The 19,302-nt window shown below is 43.8% G+C and overlaps 1 long non-coding RNA gene and 1 pseudogene across 1 annotated transcript; both read right to left on the bottom strand.

Annotated features, from left to right (window-relative positions):
- Window positions 1–2,432: 2,432 nt before the first annotated feature.
- LOC133886523 (IQ domain-containing protein IQM2-like) lies at window positions 2,433–4,344 on the bottom strand (annotated as a pseudogene).
- A 115-nt stretch (window positions 4,345–4,459) lies between these two features.
- LOC133887052 (uncharacterized) lies at window positions 4,460–17,399 on the bottom strand. Its single transcript, XR_009903510.1, has 5 exons — window positions 16,657–17,399; window positions 6,022–6,324; window positions 5,856–5,937; window positions 5,678–5,738; window positions 4,460–5,561 (listed from the first exon to the last, which is right to left on the bottom strand). It is a non-coding gene; the product is annotated as an uncharacterized LOC133887052 (long non-coding RNA).
- Window positions 17,400–19,302: the final 1,903 nt, after the last annotated feature.

The following is a 19,302-nucleotide window of genomic DNA, read 5'->3' as shown; positions in this document are numbered from 1 at the left end:
CTGATCCAAGATGAACAACACTACTTTGTGAAGTTACAAAGCACTAACCTTTTCACCTCACCGGTTTCGCCTCATTTAAGCCGTTTCCGGTGGCGGTGCTTTGCAGTGTCCCGTCCGAGTGGGTAAACCCCCGCCGCACCGGCGACCACGAGGAGAGGAGAAGAAATGAGGTGCTGGCCACGGCTACGGCTGTGTAACCATCACCGTTCCCGAGTAGAACAAAGTGCATGGGCCTCTCAGATGGGTTAATTGGGCACATTGGTGTCCAGCCCATGTAAATTAATGCCCAAGACGGGTCCAAACGAAACAACGTTGGGTTAAGTTTATTCCTTTGCATCGATATTTCTGAAGCACTTGGACGATTTGCATCTTCTGAATAGCAGTGTCACGTACTAGTACAAAAGAATCAAGCCTGAATGTTTTGTTTACTCATGATCATCGAGACTTCAACCTTCAGCACAAATTATGCGACGAATAGACCTTAGGCACGAGTTGTCCGGCCTATGACGCTGATAACGCGAAGACACCTGGAGATGATCAAAATACACACACGCTAGATGCAGAAACAAATGAAACGAGAAATCAATCGGCAATGCTCATCAGTCTACGTACGCAAGGGTGACCAGCTAACCTCACAAACATAGCAGACTTACGTGCTTACACGCAGCACTTCGTACGTCCTCACACTACTACAAAATATAGCTTATATATCAACTTATTACTACTAATTCCTTACGAACTAGTAGTGATAAAGAATTACTGCCGGTTCATGTCAAGCACTGTCACTAAAAGTCCATTAAAAAAGAACCGGCAGTGATAAATTATCACTGCCGGTTCTAGCTACGAACCGGCAGTGATACTACCACTATCACTGCCAATTCTAGCTATGAATCGGCAGTGAAACTTGACTATCACTGCCGGTTATAGTCACGAACCAACAATAATAATATATGACAATTTATCTTAAAAAAATTCATAATTTTTTCATATGAAGTCGGATGAAGACAAACTTTATATGAAAATTGTAGCCCTCAACGTGATCTACAACATTGTAGTTGAAAACTTTTTAATCTAAGATCATTTAAATGCCAAAATAATCATAACAAAGTGTTATGAAAAGTGTTGCCATGAGCAGACCGATCGACCACTGTGGTTGATGACCCGACCACCGTGGTGGAGGACCTGACCAGAGAGCCGACTACTCAAGCATACCATTGTCTGCTCGGATAATGATGACAACTTATTTTAAAAAATTCATAATTTTTTCATACGAAATCGGATGGGGATAAACGTTATACTCCCTCCGGTCATAAATACTTATCGCTTTTGATTTTTTATGGTCTTCGATGTGCAATTTTGATCATTATTTTTTATTAGAATATAATTATAATATCTAATAAAAATATAATAATATGAAAGTATTTTTTAAGACAAATCTACACATATAATTTTTATGTTTCCAAACTAAATATTATGAAAGTTATTGATGGTCAAAGTTTTAAAATTTTGACTGGATCTTGGTTAAAGCGAAAAGTATTTATGACCGGAGAGAGTATGAAAATTGTAGCCCTCGATGAGATCTATATCTTTGTAGTTGAAAACTTTTTAATTTTAGGTCATTTAAATACCCAAATAATCATACAAAGTTTCAGGAAAGAAGATGAAAAGGAAAACATATTCTATTGTTATCATTAGTATTTTTGTGGTGAGATAGTAAGAATGTATCGCGTAAGCTGAGAGGTCCCTAGTTCGAGTGCCCCGAACCGCATACGCAAAAAATCGTGTGACTTGTGACTTGCGACGGCGCTGCCGTAGGGTGCCTGGTCGGGGAAAAAAAATTCAGGCAAAAAATGTCGATTAAAGGACCGACTATCACTACCGGCTTAAGGATAACCCCCTTCACTGCCAGTCCCTAGGCTGACAATGATAGTCGGGACTATAACTGCCCGTTACTCACTACCGACTCCAAAATCGGCAGTGAAGGTGGTTTTGAAGCTGACAGTGAAACCCTTTTGTGTAGTAGTGTCATCTCGCCATGCGCCCAGGCGACAGTGTGCATGCACCAACGCAACGCCGCCCATCTTCACCGTGGACTCACTCGGCGAAGCCCCTAAAGAGCTCCACGGCGCACGCACAGCCTGGTGGCTCGCCGCTGCGCCAAGCTTCTTGTTCATTCAGTACTACGGTGTCTGCCTTACTCAAGTCTGAACCTGGCGACGACGAGTGCCTCTTGTCATTTGACTGACTAGTTGAATACTCGTGCGTTGCAACAGAAGTCGAAAATTTGCACATAATAACATAGGGGCAGAACATAGAGATATGACATAGGAGGATGCGATAATCACTGTCTTTTTTAAGAGACGGGAGACCATGCTTGAGTACTGGTTTTTGAAGCATGAAAAGAATGAAAGAATGTGTATATACTTTTTGGGGTCATCATGTTAACAGTATCACATCGTTTGATGAACAGTGTATATGAGTATACTACCTGGCCTACATCTACAAAAGCAGTATGTTCTTTTATTTCCCTAACCCCTACTATATGCATCTTCATTCATCAAGTAGTTTCAAGAGTTCAAGAACACTTTTCAGCTGCAACTGCAAGCGCTCGTCATTGAAGTCACCTGCTCCAGCGCCTGCAGCTGGAGCTCCGACGGGTAGTCGCGCAAGCACCCGATCCGGGGCCCACTCCTGTGGTCCACTTGAAGGAAAGATGCTTGCCCGGCTGGTACGACTTCATCTCCTTCTTGGAGTTGATCCTCTCCAGGATCTTCTCCTGCGGCACCGACGCCTGTTCGATCCCTTCTTGATCCCCTTCAGACGTATCTAGTGATGACTCTACCCTTACCACTGCTGTTTCTTCGTATTTTTCACTCTTGTGCAGACAGTTCCAACAGATTGAGGTGCCTGGCAAGGGCCGGTTTCTTCAGATGCAGCTGCTTTGCCGGCAGATTTATCGCTCTCTGAAGAGATTCTTCTGAGACTGCTCCAGAACTCCTCATCCTCCTCTGCCGAGCTCATCTGCAAAGAGTTTACAAAAAGATTTAACATTGCAATTCCGTATAAATATTGAGATATTTAGTTTATTTTCTGAAAGATCATAATGTGTGTAGCTTAGCATCGGTTAGATCGACCAAGTTGTCCTTGAGGAAGCTCTTGAACTCCTGAAAGTTCTCCTCTGTCGGGCGGTGGTGCCCACTGTGAGGTCAAATAGCCTGTCACACAAACATAGCAGATTTCCTCAGCATGTCATCTAATAAACTGAGCATATTTATGCCTTTCTCAGGGGTTGAAAAAGTACTGCTACCTGTGTTGAGTACAAAGAATGATAGTAGATTGATAGTTTACCTTCAGGATTCCATTCTCAACAACCAATTGATCTGCAACAGAAGTAGCCCCTCCGGCAAGGAAGCTAGAATGTTGAAATGTGCCCTTTTTCTTCTGCATGTGAGATTAGAGAACAATGTTATACAATGAACTGACAATTGTAAAGATGAGTGGACATTTACAATATGAAGGTATGTGAATATTTACCTGGCCAACATACAATGTCTTTGATGTGCTAAGAACAAAGATCCACTTTGCATCTCGCGGTCCACAAGACGTGTCAAGGATTTGCCGGCTCTTCTTGTACAAGAATTTGCCATCCTCAATCGCGACTTCATAGTCTTCTCTTTCTTTCTGCACAAAATGTAAGTATGGTATGTTAGCCATCGTATATATTCACTATGTTGTAGCTCTAATTGTTCTTTTGATCCATGTTTGTGAATACTTTACTGGACCAAGGTACTTGATGCACTGGCTCAAAAGTTTTGATCTTGAGCACTTGCCTTCAAGATTGATCTCTCTGCCTTCTCCGACATCAAGCCTGCATCACCAAATCAAGATCATGAGCTCACATTTCATCCACTGGTTAAAAAAACAAAATCTGAGTTGATAGCTGAGTACTGACCAGTAGAAGAAAGGCAGCTTGCTTTCGCAGTGAAGCCAGCAATCGTAGTAGCAGTGAAGGTTATGGCCATACCGGTGTCGCGGGTCAATCTGTTCATCAACAATTTCAGTATAAACATTAGCTCATTGCCCGGTAAAATAAAAAACCTCAATTTCCCCACATGTTCAATCGATACTCACCGCTTGGAGCCAATGCTGCAATGCGAGGTTCTGAGCCTTCTCATCCTCCAGCAATCCCTTTCCGACCTGAAATGCGTCCAAGATTGCAAATTCTTTAGTCGAAACCACCAATTCTCCGGAGCGCCGACGCACTCCAGGCCGTCTCCTGCTTCCCCATGTGTCCTCCCTGAGACCTTGCCGCTGCCCGCGCACGCGTTGAGCGATGGCAACTCGTCCTTAGCGTCGATCTTTGTCTGGGTTGTTTCAGTTTTCCCTGCACTGCTGTCTGCTGCAGCAATCACCGTGTGTGCAACTAGGCTGCTTTCCTCTGGGGAATCAGACTTGAGAGTCACCGTGTGTGTAGCACAATCTCCAGACTTTTTGGAGCCCCGAACCACAAATTGCAATGTAAAACAAGAGGAAAAAGGCGTAAACTGGGACATTGGCTTTCAAAAATCCTAACTGATACTGAAGATCTCGAGCGAAACACGCTTATTTTTGGATTTGCAGCAGAGTTTGGTCCATTAATATGGTTGGATTTGTTTCATCTGAACGTGGAACGGACATCTAAATTCTCACCTCAATTCATAAGAGTAATTAAGGATCACTATGTCAGAATAGTTTATTAGTGATGGATGATAACCCTCGTTAGTGACAGGTTATATACCCGTCACTCCGAACGCGTCACTAATGACGATCACCAGTAACGGGTAATAGTTGAGACCCATCACTAACATGCATCTCTTATGGCCTAAGGAGGCATGTGACCCGTCACTGGTAACGGTCATTAGTGACAGGTAGCTTTCCTCACGTCACTAATGACTCGGCCATTAGTGACGGGTAACTTTCCACCTGTTACTGGGACTCGGCTATTAGTGATGGGTGATAACCACAACCCTTCACTAATGACAGACTCATCAGTGACAGGTTGTGGTCATCACCCGTCACTAATGACCGCTACCAGTGACGGGGGTACCCGTCGCTGAGACTCTGCCATTAGTGACAGGTGGTAACACTCTTTAGTGATGGGTGAAGTTACCACCCGTCACTAATGACCGAGTCCCCCGAAGGGATTTACCTGTTTCCTGGCTGATCCTGAAGCAATGTCAGGATTTGATAGCCGTCTTCTCCTGCAAACAAGATAGTACACATCCAAATATCTACATCGAGATTACTCATAACATTGATGCCATAATCACCATGCATTTCAAGATATCCACATTGTAGCAACAAAAGTCATGAGATATCTGCATATCTATAATCAAAACGTACAACGACGCAAGTTCACATCAAGATAATACAAATACCTTACATAAGATTCAAGATGTTTGGTCCCTACAATGGAACTCGCCTTTTTGAGAGACGATTTCGGTCATTATGAATGAGGCAATCCGTCCTCGAATGTTGAAGAGTGCAGAGTCCTCGATGTTGACGTCCGGGAAACTGTATTCCTGGTGAATGTAAGAATTTATGAAAAAATTATGCAATTAGCTTAACCAAAATTATTTTATCATCAGATATTAGTAATGAATGAAAGTAGTTATGAAAAACTATGCAATTTTCTTACATCTTGGGATTTCATATCCTTTGCTGCAATGGTTAGCAGCATATGACACGCAACGTAGAAGCTGCAGGTGTTGTCCGGTGGTTGTTGGTGGCACCGGAGAGGGGGAGAAAGACGGTCAGTTCGAAAGGAAAAAAACAGGAGTAGTAGAGTATTTGCAAATGTCTCTGCTAGCATTTACCGTGATGACGGTCTTATGTGTCAGTGTGCGAGGCACCTTCGGATCATACTTTGGATCAGAACAATTACACATGTCAAAAACCCTACATACAAAGAGGGATCGATTAGTCAACATTTAGAAAAAATTTAAAAAGTTAAATATGTAACCTAAGTCATGAAGAACTTACTCATCGAGAATTCCTTTAACCAAAGTACAGTCACGTTCTCCCTATTTGCCATCAGGTCCTACTACTGGTATTGCTGAATCGAGATACCAGACCAAGTTTCACTTGGTGGTAATGACCAGTAAGATCCAATGGGCACCCGTGTTGTGGGTGGCCATAAGGTAGTCCTTCCTTGAAAAGTGGCTCATTGCCCTAGCCAAATATCCCACAATGGATTCCTTATCTTGTTACATCACCGAGACCATCATCGTTTGGGGCTCAAGGAATCTGAAGGGCTCCTTCTCCGTCGTTTCTTGCACCAAGTGTCTGCAGATAAGAAGTTAGTTAGATTGGAGAATTAGTGGTAATAATTAATGAATTTCTAGTTTGAAAGGTCTTATAATGTAAAACATCGCAATAATCACACGACCAGGCCAACGAGGTTGAAGAGGTCGTATAAGTCGTTGAAGCCTACAATGAAGTAGACGTCCCCATTCAAGAAGTGACGATTTTGGTACTGGACAATAACGGAAGTCTTCTTCACTCTACAACCTTACAGGTAGTAATTATGCAACTCGACACAAGGTTGTCCCACCCTCTAAAGTGGATCTGCCATTAGCAAGGGCTTCCCAAGCTGGAATTTTGGGTTAGCCTTAGTCCAATCTACTCCTATCTCGTGCTTCTCAGTGATTGAGTCCTTACCAGAGGACTGGGACTTCTTCGGCACCTGCTTCTTGGACTGTGGCTTGGACTTCTCTTCACTGGGCTGCCCTCAGGTTGCCTAGCTGAAGATGACAGAGTGGGCAAAGACGACGCAGCTGGCTCATCTTGAGGCTGAGGTTAGGGTAGGGGTGCACTTGATTGTCCAAGCAGATCGCTCCTAGATGGTACCGTGTGCACCAAGATGGCTCCCCTCTTCCATTGGATCCTTTGAAGACGAGCTTGACCCAGTATTCCGATCTCATCATTGGGGGGGGGGACAGGCATATTTGTGTCCATGGCATTGGCATGTACAAAATCCACGAAGACCATGACATAGCCAGGACGTATCGGGACTGTATGTAACACCTAGACCTTTGGATGCACTTGGCCCTTTGCAACCTCAATTTGGTAGCCACCAGGTCTTATGACCAGCAAGCATGGTGTGGGCCCATCTAGAAGGTCTATAGTATCTGGCTCCATGGATGGAGAGAAGACAGGCTATTTGACCACCCTGGAAGCTTGACTACTCTTGCGTCCAGCAATGGGGCTATCACCTGCTGGTGCACTAGGAATTATGACTCCCTGTGCTGCAAGCCTTTGCAGGATGTCTTGATAAACGCTCTTCGTGATTGACTGGGTCAATGCTTGCACATCGATTGCACTCGACCTCTTCCTCTTCTTATACATCCCGGCGTGTTCGGGGAAGCCTAACTTCCAGCCTTGAGAACTAGACATGCCTCAAATGCGACCTAAGTGTTCAGGGTTTCCCAGCGCAATGGAGAGCTCGTCATGTTCCCTAACCCCGGTGAATGAACATTCTGAGGATTGGCTACTATTTCTTTTACCTTTTCAGCGACTACCTCGGTTTCACTGGATTTGAATGTGATCTCTCCACTATCTGACAGCTTACACATCGCTCGCAAATACGATTGTGATTGTCCCAGAAATTGCAACCAAGGATTCTCGCGGCCTTCGTTGGCTAACTTTTCATCCTCTACTAGCCATTTCTCCCTTTTCTCCATGTATCCGGTTGTGCCCAGATTGCGATTTTGCTTGTTCTTTGCCCGAAACTGCTTCTTTGTTGAACTCTCATTTTGGAACGCATCTGAGCTCTTCAACGCCACAAAAGCTTCTCAATCCTCCCTTTTCATATATGGGTACTTGATGAAGGGCTCCAACCCTTTTGCCATATACTTGTTCACAAGCTTGCTCTTGTGGCTTTTCCAAAGTTTGGCGATCAATTTCATAGCAGCCCTGAAACCCTTCACCTTCATGTTCTCCGGGAACTCCAAAAACATATTGACACCATCATTGAACAAGGCGTTCTTTTGAGCCACAGTAAGGTCATCGAACTTCGGAAGGGTCAATGGCACCCTCTCCCAAGCATTAAGGCATGTGAGCTTCCACAACCTCTGCAGGGCCTTCTTCTCCGTATGCACGCTGTCATCATCAATTTCCGTGATGGTAATCTTGTTCGTCGGCCACTTTGCTTGTATCCTTGGCCTTCGTACTGTTGCTCCATTAGGACCTGGTTGCGCAGATGTCTGATTGGGAGCTTGTGCTTCGTCAGAGGATCCCGATGAAGACTCGTTGGCAGATATCTAATAGATACGAATATGTAGATACAATTGTATTAGTATTAGTAAATATATTCACTTTTAGGATTTTGCTATAAAAATATGATATATTTCTTATCTAAGACGAAGGATCCTAGCTAATTTGTACATAGGCAAAGATAGGTCCTAATCTCATTCGAGGATATGTGGCCCAAGTAGGTTTCTATGCTCTTGTACGGTTCTAGAGAAAATTTTGGCAACATCTCCCCATTGTTCTCTAAATACATGTCTCGATAACAAGCCAAGAGGGTGTGTATCCGGAGAACAACAGGGAGATGCCACCGAAATTCTCTCTAGAACCATGCAAGAGTATAGAAACCTACTACTCGGACCACATATCCTCGAACTGTCCAAAGTTCGTGGACAATTCGGGAGCATCTTCTTATAAATATGACGAGTTACCAAGTCATATTTATAATCAAACACTCCCGAACGGGAGACGTAGGCTACGCAAACTGGGTTCACTTTTAGGATTTGCTTACAAATTTAGTAGAATATGCGATAATATGAGCAAAAATATGCGACAATATGAGCAAAAATAATATTCCAACAATAACAGTACAAGGACAAATACACTAGTAGTCTATAAACATGATCTTACAAGTATTGAACAAAAGCATATCATGAATAATTGAGCTACAAATGTATAATAGCATCTGAACAGTGAGATTGTGCATAACTATTGCTCTCTGATTATCAATTCAGTTGGCCCCAGGGCTTATAATGTCCCTACTCCCTAACTATCTAAAAAATCTTCACCAATTGGGCAAGACAACAATACAACTAGTTACTAATCCTGGAGTTTTATAAAAGGCTAAGTAGAGGGTAAGTCGTTAGTTGATAAAAGGCTTTCCTTGTATAGGAGTACAAAGAACATGGCATTGGGTTCTCTCAATTCTTTTATATCCCCTTTCCTAGCCATCATCACTAATCTCTCTTTTCCATGTGTCTTAGTATTCTACGGCTCTGGAGTTTTATTTGGCTTTGGATTCACTCTCTCACTATGTTTGTGGTTCTCACTCAAGTGTTTCTCACTCTCGCTGTTTCTTTTTCAGATCATCCGTCATTATCTCCTCCGGTGTTAATGGAAGCAAAGTGATACGCTCAACTTTATACATAAAAGCAAGGGTATTGGCTCGGCAACTAATCTGAACATCACGATCATATAACCAAGCCCCCCCCCCTGAAGTAATTGGCATGCTTGCATTGGAACCATATCACACTCCACCTGATCTTTGGTATTTTCCAATTGAGAATTGGACGGTCACAATGTTGTTCACTCGTAGTGCTCCACAATCATTGAGCCACTGCATCTTATATGGGGCAGGATGACGTCGTTGCTTTAGTCCCAATCGTTCTACCAACTCTAAACTTGAAATGTTATTGCAGCTGCCATTATCAACAATAATTCTGCATACCTTGCTCTTGATGGTGCCTCTAGTGTGAAATAGATTATGTCACTGACCATTCTCTCCTTTCACAACATTAACACTAAGCACACGATGAGAGATAAAACAATTGTTGTCTCCATCATCAGCCGGAATACCATCATCAATCGATGCTTCTTCAAGTAGCACACCCTCCTCTGGCTCACTCTCAGATTCCCATTCTCCTTGTTCATTAACAAGCATGTTTCTTCTGCTAGGGCACTCAGAGGCAATGTGCTCATGCCATTGGCACTTATGGCACTTAATTTCTCGGCTGCGAGATGTGGATGCCACTGCCAATGTGGCGGATGATGCCCCTATGCTTCCAGCAGAGCGTAGATTATCTTGGTGAGCTGTAGGTGAAGAAGCCGACAAGGTTGTAGGCTTGGAAGCAGGAGCAGATGGAGATGTCCCTGCATGGGCACCTTGAGAACGACGATCAACATAAGATGCACTCGGCTGTTGGCGACGCCATGGAGCTAAAAAAGAATGGTTCCCAAATGACTGATCATGTCCTTCTTGTCGAATCTTTCTTTCCATGAGCATAGCCTGGTCAACAAGATCTTGCAGATTGTTATAAGGAAACATCTCAACAAAACCTTAAACACATGCAAAAATCTTGCCATCGTGGATTCAACATCCTCTCTAATTCCAGTACAGATCAAGAGCAACTCCATTTCTTTATAGTACTCATCAACCATTTTAGACCCCTGTCTTAATGCCTGCAACCTATTGCGCAGGTCACGCTGGTAGCTTGAAGGCACAAAGCACCTTCTCATCTCTTGCTTCATTTCAGCCCAAGTATTGATATGTTCATGCCCCAATTGTAGCTGATTTTGTTGCATTTGATTCCACCAAGTGAGAGCATAACCTGAGAATTCAACTGAGGCAAGATTTACCTGCCTTTGATCAGAGAGATTGTGGATACGAAAATTCTGATCACATTGCTCTTCCCAATCAAGATAAGCATCAGGGGTCTTCTCTTCCATTGAATTTAGGGACACTCAACTTGATTCGAGCAACATTATCTGGATCACCTCTTTCATGGAGACCTCGAGGTTGTCCTCCCTCACCATGAACAGCACCACGACGTGGGGGTGGATGCTTCCATAGCCATCATGATCTGCAAAAACTTCATCGTTGTCATCATATTCTTCTCCATACCTGCGACCATCATGCACATATTGGTCATTGAAGCGCATGCGATGGCCAAAACCACGGCCGTGAGCACCTCCTCCTTGTTGCAGAATATGTACATCTGCGCCTCGACCATGATGGCACCGCCCCCTCGTCCACCACCCCGACCAAGACCTTGCGGGTCGTGGAAGTCATCATTACCAACAGCCTCCACTGAGTTTTCATCAGTGGCTTCACCATGATCGACAACAGGGTTAGGTTGATGTAGACCCCCTCCACCAGTGGCAGGAAGGCATTCATTGAGCATCTGTCCCATGGCCTGAACCAGGTCACGTAATTGTTGCATCTTGGCTCGTGTGACTGGTTGTTCATCTCCTTCATGATTTTCCCCATGTACAGTTGAGTTGGAACCTGCCATGTTAGCAAAGATAAAGTGGAATAGGTAATATTTGTGGAATCACACAACCTCACCTCTTACTCACCAAGGTTCTTATGTGTTCTCAATGGACAGCAAGAGTGCAAGAGTGGCAGTACCTCGGATGTGGTCAAGCGATTGAAAGGACACTAATCGAAACAACCGGCTTAGGGTTTTAGTGGGGCTTGGTGGGCTAAACAAGGAGGGATGTGGTACTAGAATCAAGTGTCGTAAACCACGCAATGGATACGTGAATGTCACCAGTCGAAAACACTGAAAATTCAGAACATGAATCTGAAACTTGCAATTTTGACAACCGCAACACAACCCTTTGCTTTCTTCTTCTCTTCCTTTTTTTGTTCTCTTTTTCTTTCTCTCTTTTTTTGTTTTTTTTTCTTTTTTTGACACTAAATAGCAAGCTCGACAACTAAAACAAGCACGATGCAAGATATCGATGGTGACTAGAAACAAGATGAGCACTAACGGCACAAGATTAACAGTACTAAACAAAGGCTTGGTTTTTTTTTATCTGGACTCTTAGGACATAAATCAAAATAACATGAACACAAGAAAAAGCGATGCACTAAAAGGTTAATTTGTGGATGGAAACATGCCGTGGCAACAAAAGCTCTGATACCAATTGATGCGTACACGCTAGGAGTGGCCCGATCTTCACGGCGTAGGTTGAAGAACAAAGCAAAACCTGTTGTGAATAGCGGGATAACTAGTTGTGAGCAGAGGAAAGGGTAACTAGCTTTAACCTACCAAGGTTGGATGCGACCAAGCGTTGGGGAGAGACGATCCGAAGCCTCCTGGACTCCAACCCGCTATCCGAACAATCGCAGAATCACAATCTGGAACTAATCCACACAAAACGCCCAGAAGCGTAGAGCACAAATTAGGGAATCCCAGAGGAATCTTCTCACGAATCCAAGAGAGCTCACAAGAGCAAAGCGGTAAGGCACTTAGCAGTCTTGCTGCAATTTAATATATCAGTTTATCAAATTGGTAAAAAGTCCTTCAACAGATGGTGTATAGGGGTATATATACTAGGAACAACCCTCCTAGCTGGGTATGAACACAAATCACCACGTTGGAAGGTGGAAGGCCAACTGGTTGAAGCATTCAAGGAGTCTTTATTGAGTTCTCGTCCATCTGCTCAACTTATGCGTAGTCTTCAGTAAAACAACAATAATTCTCCCCTCGGAAGTCCAAAAGATGTGCCTTTTGTTGGAGGTGAAAGTAGACTTGATTATCTTTCCATCCATATATATTATGCATTGTAAAATGTGACAGGTTGGTGCGCCTTGCTCTTGGTAAGTGACACATCTGAAATATGACAGGTGGGGGGCATGACCAAGTCACAAGAATCTGAAATGTAGCTTAGGTTAGCATTCACCTAATCATGTATTTGCTAGCATGACTTCTCGTGATTGGTCCTTGATATTGTTGGTCCTTGAGGTGTAGACGACTACCTTGGTCACGGAGATGATCATGTTCAGCGTGGTCATTGAAGATTGAGATGTCCTCATCAATATTATTAGTCTCTCCGATAAAATTCAATCTTATCTCTAATATTGCTTCAAATTCAAGCTACCATATACTCTATATAAACAGCACGAGGCTCAATATAATATATCAACAATTCGTAGTATATTCAATATCATATATCAACAATACGTAGTATATTAATTCATACTTCTACATGGTATCAAGCCGACATCGTTCATGAGCCACTGCCTCCACAGATTTCGCCGTGCTGCCCCTAGGTGATGATCCGGTCTCCATGATCCCTCCCGGGGGCTGTGCAATCCATAGGTGTTTGTGTCGCCGAACCATGTATCGGCCACCACTTAGAGTTTTCTTTGGTTATCTTTATATCAGGTTTGTCTATTTTTTTCAATCATAGATTGATTTGCGTCGCCCTACCGACCCATTGATGCTCCTTGGCTACGGACTTCACTACCTTGACTTTGACCTCTCCAGCGTCTTCACTCCTCCATTGACGCCATTGTGTGACGCAATGTGCTCATCAACATGGTCCTCATACGCGGCCTTTCGAGCGCCCTGTTTACACTTTGTCATCACGTTGGGTCATCGTCGTTGGCATGTCGTCTGTGAGCACAAGCCTGGCACCACCGAGAATGAGGTTGTCATTGCGTACCCTCCCAGGCTGTAGCGCCGATGCTCATGGTCACACCATCATTGCTGGGTCGCCGCCTCTCTAGGTAGTGCTCCACCCCATGCTGCTCGTCCTCATCACCATGTGAGCTATCACTCCGAGTTAGCACCTTCGTCCGACACCTCCAAGCCACTATCGTTGCCGCCAGTCGAGGTCCTCGAGCAGATCAACTTGACTTTGTGCACGTGTTTACTCATGTTGGTACTTTGAGAGTCCACCCTCCTCCATGGCTGCGACCATGGTCACCTCACTCTCGGCTACCTCGGTAACAATAGGGCTATCATCCACTTGAGCAAACTCATCGGTGTCCACTCTAGTCTGAGCGTTTGCGCTGCTCACGCTATGACGACAGGTGATGTTAGAGTATATGGAAATTAAAGACCTGAAGGATCTGTCTGTTATAGTATGATAGGATTAGTCTCGTTAATATGATCACATCTTACCAAGATTGTTTGAGATGCAAGCCATCAGATACTATGTATAAGCTGCCCATGAGGCTCAATACAATACATCAATAATTCACAGTATATTCATACTTCAACAATTAGGACTAAATGTAGTAGCAGCTAGCTTCTGCAACTTTCTAAATCATGAAATTGAGGCAGCTAGGCAGAAACACGATTCTGTTGGGCGCTCAGGGGACGAGATGGCATTTGCAATTTCTTTAACTCAGATACCAAAATGACGAAGGTCAACATAGCCGAATCACGTGCAATTTGGACCGCACAAGCTGGATTGAACTGTTGACGGGACCCTAAGGGGTAGTTGGTATTTGAAATAACAACCATATAGGTTTGGTTTCATAAAATTCAATTTCTAGGATTTTGAGGGTGATGTTTTAATCCTGATGGTACCTACTACTAAGGCCACTCCTAATACACTACTACAGAAATGATTTTTCGAAACACTCAGGGTGCCTTTCTACAGGCGGGTCATATAGCAAACCGCCTGAGCGATTTTCAGAGGCGGGTGACAGAAGAAACCGCCTGTGTAAATGACATTTTCACAGGCGGTTCCTTATGTAAACTGCCTGTGAAAATCGTACTATTTTCACATGCGGTTCACATAATGAACCGCCTGTGAAAATGGATGACATCTTATCTTAAAAAATTCATAACTTTTTCATACGAACTCGGATGGAGACAAATTTTATATGAAAATTGTAGCCCTCGATGAGATCTACAACTTTGTAGTTGAAAACTTTTTTATTTAATTTAATTTATATATCCAAATAATCAGTTAAAATTTTACACATAAGTTTCGATCACACATATGCTATTGTTACCATAAGTCCTATTAATGCAAGTAAACTCAGAGAAGAAAAAGAATACTACCAACTTCAACATCTCTAGCAAGATCAACTAGAAAAAGATCAAAAACCCCCACTATCAATAACAAGACTCTGCTTACAGAAGTACTAGTGATGACAATAGCATCAAGTGTTATCAAACGTCAGCACGGCCACAAATATTTTTTATTTTTATTTTATTTTTCTCTTTTTTTTCTCACCTCAACAGCACTAGAATAGGAAATATATATCATTTCTGCTAAAGTTTGATGTAAGTGATGACGGCTATGGACACATACGCGCGTTCTGAAAATGGTGCAGAAACTTCAGGGGGCGAGAACTTAATCTTTCAAGCTGTTTTTTGCCTCGAAAAATTTGTCAAACCTGACAAAATCGAGTGGAATCGGATGTAACTTTTTCAGTAGATGTCCATAGAGTCAAAAAAATGTTCAAATCAAAGTCCGTATGCAACCGAAGGCGGTTCACAACAATTATCACAGGCTATTCACTTAAGGAACTGCCTGTGAAAATCGATTTCCACAGGCGGTTCCTAAAGAGAACCGCCTATGAAAACCTTCAGCATAAAAGGTTAAAAAGGATAAAATATCCCGTTTCAATCACAGCTACTTGATAGGTGAGGTTGTAAGGGGGTTCGTGCGCGAGGGTAGAGGGGAGGGAGGGTCGCGGGTTCGATTCCTATGAAACGTAAAAACTAAAAATAGTGTGAAAATATAGCGTGGCTTGTGACTTGCAACGGCGCGGCCGTGGGGGTTCCTCGTGTAAAAAAAAATTCATTTTTTTTGGACAAAAAAAGCGTCGATTCAGAGACCGATTATCATAGGCGGTTCACTTAAGGAACCGCCTGTGGAAATCGGTTTCCACAGACGGTTCCTTAAGTGAACCGCCTGTAGAAATGGTTGCTTAAATGAACCGTCTGTAAAAATAGATTTTCATAGACGATCAATGTTGCGCCTGTGGAAATAGTCAATTTTCACGGGCCTTCGATCACAGACGAGTGCACTAAACGTCTGTGAAAATGGGTTACGAACGTCTCTGAAAATAATTTATGTAGTAGTGATATCTTATGCTTTATGTCAATTTCTTAGATGGCAACATCACTTGTCTTGAATTTGGAACCCAGTAAAACATCAACTCCTTTTCTCTCAACATTAAAATCTCTGCCACGACATCTTCTATCCTATGTGAAGCACTATTTAATGCTTAAGACATAAGGCATTGGGAGTAGCTAAGTGCTCACAATGAGATAGGTGCGCGTAAGTGCATATTTAAAGACTTGCATGCCTTAATGTTACTATAACTGCGTGTAATATGTTACGAATAGACACCTTTTGGTGATCAATTACCAAGAGACATCTATCTCCAATAGATATAACCTTTCATCATGTCCCTCCATCATGTATATATATGTAAACATCTCATTGAATGAAACAAGAATTTCTCTCTATTGTCTCTCTACAATTCTACTTTGCAATACGTTATCACGCACTTTGCTCTACAATCGCTAATCAACCAGACCGATGTACATTTCGTCTGGTGTGAAGCATTCAAGCGTCATGGTGACTCTGCTACGAAGGACGAACACAGCGGCTGCAACCGAGAGAACAGCGGCGGCGGCCGGGCCTCTCCAATCTCCAGCCACTCCACTCGACGGTGGCGGCACAAACAGAAAACGATTGCATTGTGCTTCTCCGGCAGCCGCACAAAGGCGATGCCCACCAGCACATTCGCTCCATTCATCGCTGATCTACCACAACATATGATCTCGCTTTCTATTCTGAGAAGATGGCCAAGCACAAAAAGGAATCAACGATGAACAAGGCGATGTACTTGCGCTCTTCACTTCGCTGTACACAAGAACGGTAAGCACTTACCATCACACAGTAGTGTCCTCGTTCTTCCTCTGTGCCTTCGGCCACCAAGTCAATATCAACACAGACGTTGTCGTCACCATACACGCCGTCATCAACGACTTCGTCCTCGATCCCCGGCCACTGCTTTGGCTTCCGGAGAATGCGGCCGACGGCGTTCACCCTCTGGTGACGTCCGCCCATCCGGCGGTGCCCGCGCACCATCCATAAGGCGACTTCGGACCACCCACGCTGTGGCTAGCGGCGGCCCCATCACGGCGCGGCGACGCATTTCGCGCAACCCCGCCACGGCGACCTCCCGAGCGGCAGCTTGCTCTGCCCGCTCCCGGCCCTCAGCCAGTGACGAACGTGCCTCGCCTCTCGCCTCTCCCCGCGGCGGCGTTCGACGGCGCCTCCCTCAAGCGGCAGCGGCAAAACCCGCATCAGGGCCTCCCTCGGCCCCGGCCCTCCCTCAGCCACCGACCGCGCCTCCCTCAGGCGGCGCCCTCCCTCGGCCACGACCCGCATCGTCGCCTATTCGGCGGCGCCCCTTCGGCTCAGCTCTGGCCGGCGCCCGCCAACCGGCGGCAACCTACCACACAGGCGGGTACCGTCCTAACGGCGGTGGCCTGCCACAAGGGTGGCCCTCGGCTGGCAACTACGCCTCCTCCCACGGCGGCCCTCGGTCGGCACCTCACCACCTCCAGCGGCTACCACCAGACGGTGGCATAACGCCCAAGGCGGCTGCGCACTGTAGAGAGGGGAGGGGCGTGAGCGGTTAGGGTTGGAACCCTAACCCGCCGCTCCTTCCCCTTTTTATTTAGGGCGGGGTGGGAGGGGGGAGCCCAATTGGGCCGGCCGAAAGGCCTCATGGGCTGTAGCCTAAGTTTTTCTCAGCCCCCAGCGAAGCTTTGGCCAATTTGCAGTAAACCCCATGGGTTTCAAACATATTGCAGATCGTCCAACCAAATAGTACTATGTATCTAGTACTTTTCACGTTAAGGCCCTCGGTGTTTTCAGTAATTAAACATTGTGTTATTTACTGATGTAAAATTATATTTCAGACCCTATTTTCTGGAATTTATGCAATGTTCAATGTGTTTGCTTCATGCAATCCCTATAACATGCACTTATACTTACGACCACTTTAATTTTGCAATTGATAATCATTTTTCTTGCAAGATTATACAGTAATTCATCTTAATTAAGCCCCAAGAGCCCTTACGCTCCAAAAAGTGCTTAATTCAAGCAGAATTACAATGCAAATTAAGTGATTACCTATTCCACTTGATATAACACTATGTTCCAAACCTTTGCATATTGGCCATACACTAAGTAGTACTCTAATACTACTACGAGATCTACACGATGTCTAACACATAGTGACTATCCTTAAAGTGCGTACCCAATATCAAATTTGGAACCAATGTCTACACCTATTCAGGTGATTACCTTAATTCATATCTCATATTGGCCATACACAAGGTAGTACCTATGTACTACTATGGGATCTACACTATGTTTGCACATAGTGACTATCCTCTACGTGCGTACCCAATTTGAATATGAATTAAATAAAGGTCTACACCATTTTGGTGATTACCTTTAAAGTGTTAACACAAGATTTGCATATTTGCATAACACAAGGTAGTGAGACTCATGGCATCTACTGTACAGTTACATATTATGCCCCAACTACTGTAAGATCTACACCACATTCGGTGATTATCTTCAACGTGTTAGCTACATAATTTGAGGTCTACACTATGTAATTCAAGTCTCAACTTGACATTACAAATTTTACATCATTATTACAACATAACCATGATGATTTTTAATTTACCTACTGTAAATTAATCAAATCTATGGTCAAAATCCATGTACGGTACAATGATCGGCCAAGAGTTCAATGAATTTGCGCTTGATGGTCACAATTATCCAACATGGTCAATGGACGTCAAGATCAGTCTTACGTCCCATGAAATAGAAGCGGCTACCGCTACCAGATCAAGTTACAAATGGAGCTTTATACATAATAAGGCACCATATCCATCCGGATCTCAAATATGAGCATCTGATGGAAGATAATCCGAGCACTTTATGGCTAGCTCTCAAAAGCAGATATGAACAGCAGTAGGCAATCATTCTGCCCAATGCAAGTCATGAATTGACACATCTCTGACTCTAGGACTTTAAGTCCGTCAGAGAATACAATCATGCTAATCATAAAATCTGCTCAAATTGCATTTTTGCGAAAAAGAACCTACAGATGCGGAAAAGATAGAGAAAACTTTCTCTTCTATGCTTCCCGCAGATAGGATCTTACAGTAACAATACCGTGCAATAATACCAAGTTTATTCTGACTTAATGTCTAGAATAACAACAAGTTCGATGGCTCTTTTACATGCCATCCAAAGAACTTCAATGGTAATCGCAAACGCAACAAGAAGTAGAAGCCATATGCACCGGATCAGGGTCAAGGCATTTCCAAACTTGACAAATCTAATGTTTGTCGCAAGTATGGATGCTACAAGCATTCCACTAAGAAATGCCACAACCCGAGTCATTAAGTTGATCTGTATTTACAATTTGTGGGATATAACTGACATGCTCAATGGAAAAGATTGGAAGCACACTTCAATCTTCAAACTAACTCCACCAAGGAGGCT

This window comes from Phragmites australis, chromosome 12 (assembly GCF_958298935.1).
Source record: "Phragmites australis chromosome 12, lpPhrAust1.1, whole genome shotgun sequence".
Lineage (NCBI taxonomy): Eukaryota > Viridiplantae > Streptophyta > Magnoliopsida > Poales > Poaceae > Phragmites > Phragmites australis.
The sequence above is the reverse complement of the archived record's forward strand: the minus strand, read 5'-3'. Positions and strand labels throughout refer to the sequence as shown.